The following is a 5,742-nucleotide window of genomic DNA, read 5'->3' as shown; positions in this document are numbered from 1 at the left end:
TATTTTTTGTATGATCAAGAGTTTTATGCTATTTTTCAAGCCTTGAAGAAGTGGAGACATTATTTGATTCCTAAGGATTTTGTGTTGTATATTGATCATAAAGCTTTACAGTACTTGGAAAGTCAACATAAATTGAATCAAAGACATATGAAGTGGGTTGAATACTTGTAGAGTTTCACATTTGTTATCAATCATAAGAGTGGAGTTACAAATAGAATTGTTGATGCATTGAGTAGAAGATGTTCTTTGTTGACTCAAATAAAGGTTAAAGTTCTTGGTTTTGATGAAATGAAAGAGTTATATGATACTAACCATGATTTTTCTGAGGCGTAGAGAGAGTGCAGAGCACTAAATCTAACAAATCACATAAGTAAGTATGACGAATATTTCAGTCAAGAAGGTATGTTATTTAAAGGTATTCAGTTGTGTATCCCTATAAGTTCTATGAGGGTTAATTTGATTAGGGAAAAGCATAGTGAGGGATTCGCTAGACATTTTGGAATTGATAAAACATTGAGTTTGTTGAAGCAAAAGTATTATTGACCACAAATGTATAAGGATGTTCAAAAATTTGTGAAGAGTTGTGGAGTTTATCAAGTTACAAAAAGAGTAAGTCAAAATACTGGTTTGTATACACATATTATTGTTCCTAAGAAACTTTGGAGTGACATCAATATAGATTTTATTCTAGGATTGCCTAAAATAGTGAAGGGGTATGATTCTATATTTTTTGTGGTGGATAGATTTTCTAAAATGGTTCATTTCATACCATTTAAGAAGACATTAGATGCTGAGCATGTTGCTGAAAATTTTCTTCAAAGAGATTGTGAGATTGCATGGATTACCAAAAAGTATTATTTCTAATAGAGACAATAAGTTTGTTGGTTATTTTTGGAAAACTTTGTGGAAGAAGATGGGTACTAAGTTAAATTTTAGTTCTACATTCCATCCATAGACAGATGGACAGACAGAGGTTGTGAATAGAAGCTTGGGTAATTTGCTGAGATGTTTAGTTGGAGACAAGCCAAGTAATTGGGAAATGGTATTGGCACAATTGAGTTTGTATAAAATAATTCTGTGAATAGGAGTACAGGGAAGACACCTTTTGAGATCATTATTGGAATGCAACCTAGTGGAAGTGAAGCAAGGGAAGCATTTGCTAATTTTATGGAGTCTTTGCATAAGGAAGTGAAGTTGAGATTGGAAAAAAGTAATTAGAAGTATAAGGAGAATACTGATAAGTCTAGAAGACATCATGTTTTTAAAGTTGGTGATGAGGTAATGGTTCATTTGAAGAAAGGAAGATTTCCTGTTGGAACATACAATAAGTTGAAGATCTTGAAGAAGTTTGATAGTGGTAATGCTTATGAAGTTGAGTTACTTGATGACATGGATATATCTCTTATATTCAATATTGTTGATTTGTATAAGTATCATGAGTTAGATGATGAAGTTGTTGTGTTAGATGATTATCCTAAGAAGCAGCTTGAAGAAGTTGAACAGATTTTGGATCAAAGAGTTGATAAGAGCACAAGAGGAAATGATTACTATGAATATTTGGTGAAGTGGAAGAATAGATCTATTGAAGATGCTTCATGGATTTCTCAATTTGAGTTGGATTCAGCTCAGGTTGTGACATCTCAATGATTTAGGAGAATCATTTCTTCCAACCATGGTTGTCTAATACAAGAGCATCCTGGGTTGCACTACTATCCTGCATGCTTTTAGATTTCTTAGCTTTTCCAAGTTGCAATGTCTTGCATTGCCGAGCTTCTAGTGTTTGCTAAGTGATTAGTTGATTCTAAGTTCTTAGTTGTTGTTGAGTTATTCCTTTGGTTGTCGAGTGATCCTTTGGTTGCTAAGTGTTGGAGGATGTCGAGTTCATAGTTGGTGCCATGTGATTTTTGTGGATGTCGAGTGCCAATATTTTAAGAAACCTTCATTTATCGAGTTATCTATGTCTGGTTGTAGTTTGGGCCAAATTTGCTTGCATTTAATTTCTATCTAGGTAGTTATTATCTAATGTGAGCTGACTTGTAGCTGTGCATGCATGTAATGTAAAGTTTAGTTTTGTGACAGGTTGACCTGTGGCCGCACAAGTATTTAAGGAGGTCTAAGATTAACTTTTAGGGAGGAACTTATAGTAGTGAGGAGCAAAATGCAAACTAGGATTATCGAGTGTTGTAATTGATGGTTGCATCTGGCAATAACCCAGAAGGCCTTATAGTTGGGGATGCATGTGGAATATTTGAAGAATCAATAAAGTGTTTCGCTTATCCCTCCTATGGTTTTTGTTCTTGTGTTGTATTTTTCCACTATGTTAATTCTTGCAGGGTGGTCTACCTAGCTGGGTGTGCCTTTGGGCCTTAGTTTTTTTGTCCCTCCTTGCACCAAGTAGCCTAATCCCCCTTCACAGATCCTTCAAAGTTTAGCTTGAACCATATGGGGGTGGGGGTTTCCATTTCACTCTCTCCCAAGCAATTAGTTTATAATTGTCCAATTTGGACACCAGATCCCTAATACTCCAATTATGCGTGATAACCAACTCATAGGGAATCAGGGGATAAGTGGCGGTCTGCTATTTCCAATTGAGACCTTTGTTGTGCAAACATTATCTTCTATTTCGTAGACTATAATTGGAACTCTTATGGTTCATTAATATATACCAAAAATGGACCAAAATTTCTCATAGCTAACATTCAACAACTCTTTGGCATGCCTATTATATGTATAGGTGTGGTTTCTAGTTTATATTACACTCAAAATAGCTCAATAATCTCTCCTCCATTTGATAGAAAGCTAGCACTTCCTTTTGATTAAAAATTTTCATATGCACACCATTTCTAATTTAGAATTTAGTTACTATTATATTTCACTCTAATATATTGAAAATTCTACAAATATAGTACATGTACCATCAAGCTATTACTAATGAATAGAATAAAAAGGACAAATATTAGTTTGAAGCATATATAATATCTATCATCTTTTTATGTTTACTGAGAGAAGTATGAGGAATAGTCTAGATGTCAAACATGTAAGAAGTGTGACATAGCAAATTATGCAAACTATTTTATAATATGCTTTTCTAGATCTATCAACTTTTTACTTCCAAGTAAAGTCTACTGACTAATAAAATATTCTTATTAGATTTGACTATTGTATTTGAATTTGCAAAGAAAAAGTTGGTGAGAGTGACATTTTTAAAATTACATTACATTTTGTGAATTGATTTAGTTATTATCAATCTCAAACCTTTGCACTATTTGTTGTATATTTTATATATACTTGCCAAAGTTAATTTCTCTTCACAAATTGAATTATAATATTGTTATTTCACAACATTCCAAATTTTAACATAAATTAAAGGCCTTCTCCATAACAACATTCCAATTTTAACATAAATTGAAGTAGAGATGAGAAAGGAAGGTTGAGACTAAAATTATAATGAACAAATGAAAATCTAAATCATTATTCTATCAAGTAGTTTGACTTTTGACAATATACTATAAATAGACTATTAAGTAGTTAAAATTGAGTTTCTTCTAAATTTAATTTTTTCCTATTTAAGATGGGTCCATTTATTTGGGATGTACAATTGATCAATTTTCAAAAAGTCGAAAACATCATATACATTTATACCCACACACACACACACACACACACACAGATATACATATACATATATACATCTATATATTTATATATCTATATACATTCCATATATATATAATTTATATTATAAAAATAGATGTGCATTACATGATTATTAAATTATTTATCTCATGTTTTATATAATATAATGTGACTGTAGTAGGTGTTTGTTGATATTTTCCTATGCCTCCTTGTTTTTCTCGCTAAGTATGTATGCCAACTATAAGAAGATGGTGATCCACCATGAAGTGTCTAGTATTATTGTTGCTCCAATTAAATATGACAAGAAAATTAAACACCACATGTATAAATATTGGTTTGCTAGAAATCATAGTCATAGACAATACTTTACTATCTAGTAGGAAAAAAACTTTCCATTAAGGAAAATAAGGCTTAAATGAATATATGGGGCATGATTCAAGTATAAAATTGTGCATCCACTTGTTACATCAGATATGAATGTGCACTAGTAAGAGTATAGGATGAAAGTGTGTGTATGTGTGATTTATAATTTGAAGCTATTAGTTCTCAATTAATACCTTTACTTTTGAAATTGAAAGAAGCCAAAATGAGGGCTGATCCAAAGTACAAGATGCTAAAAGACATCTAACTAACATGCAAGTCAATAACTAACCAACCCCCTTTTTCAATTTTTAAAAATATCATATTAATGTGTCCCAACTATGATACATCAAACAAAAAATAGTATACAACTTAAAATATACAAATTTCATAATAACCAAAGTCCATAAAAGCACTATTAACAAAACCATCATGGTTTGAGTGTTGTAACTCTAAACAAAAGAGGGTATTAATTCCCCTTATTCTTCTCCTTTCCCTTGGGCTTGTCTAGTAGTATTTGGAGCCAATTATCAAATGAAAACCTATAAAGTGAGTCTGTGGTGTCCAACCCAACCACAAAAGTTAGGCCTTCCTTTTCCACATGCAGTAAGTGTAGGATGGAGGCCACCAAGTGCATCACCCTCACAGAAAACCTAGTGAGCTCATAGAAACTCTTCTCTAGGATATCTTTCCTTTTTTCTAGCTTCAAGATGTTCTTGCTAATGACCCCTAGATCATCATTCTAAATAGTGATATATGAGGACTGAGGGGTGTCTTTCTCAGGTATAAGACCACCTTTTCCATTGGCCCATTGGGGGGAGGTGAGGGTATCCCCCCTATCACCCCCAGGCATATTAGGGGAATTATTGTTCTATGTATTAGACATGTGGGAAGTGATGATGCTTAAGTGGCTATTGTCCTCAACCTTTCCCTCACTAACAGCTTCCTCCTCCTCTCTCTCACAAGTTTCATCTAGGAGCCTATGTTCTTTTATTTTTCTGAGGTGATTTGTGTTTGCCACTATTAGTAGATTCTGAGCTAGGGGAACTTTCCATCTTAGGCCTAGGATCCACATTAACCCTCTTCTTCTTGTTCCTCATGGTCCTTGTCCTACCACCATCAATTTCAATATACAATAAAAAATCAAGACATTTTTCTCCATTTTGATTTGTTTGAGGACGACAGACTTTGGGGATTTTTTTCCAAGAGTGTACATGATCTCAATCAAGTTTCGAAGGGTAGAAGTAGATAAGGTTGGGTTAGGAGGGACCACTTGAACATTTATAGGCTATATGGGGTAGAGATTATTATGGAAATCATATAATTTATACATAATGGCCTAGTACCGGATACAATAGGGCTTCCATTTTTTTATCTTCTCCCTAACACTAAAATTTTTATCCTCCATAGAATGCAGAAGAAAGAATGGGAAGGATACGATGTCAAAATTACAAAAATAGTTTAAAATGGGGAAATGTTAGTAATAGAAGATCTAAAACCTATTGTCAAGAGTTAGATACCTCATAATAGCATAACATACCTCCTTAGAGGGATCCAGAAACTCCATTCTGACAAATCCACCATGATCACACACATGGCTCTCACCAGGTAAGAAGAATTGGCTAAGGCTCACTTCATCAATGACATGGGTTTGTTTCCTCCATTTTATGCCTTTAAGAAACAACTCACCAAATTTCACAATGACCTCTTCATTGATCTCAAATGAGAGTCCATTTATGATCACCC

This window comes from Cupressus sempervirens, chromosome 4 (genome assembly GCF_028749045.1).
Source record: "Cupressus sempervirens isolate cs-2001-9-10 chromosome 4, ASM2874904v1, whole genome shotgun sequence".
Lineage (NCBI taxonomy): Eukaryota > Viridiplantae > Streptophyta > Pinopsida > Cupressales > Cupressaceae > Cupressus > Cupressus sempervirens.
The sequence above is the reverse complement of the archived record's forward strand: the minus strand, read 5'-3'. Positions refer to the sequence as shown.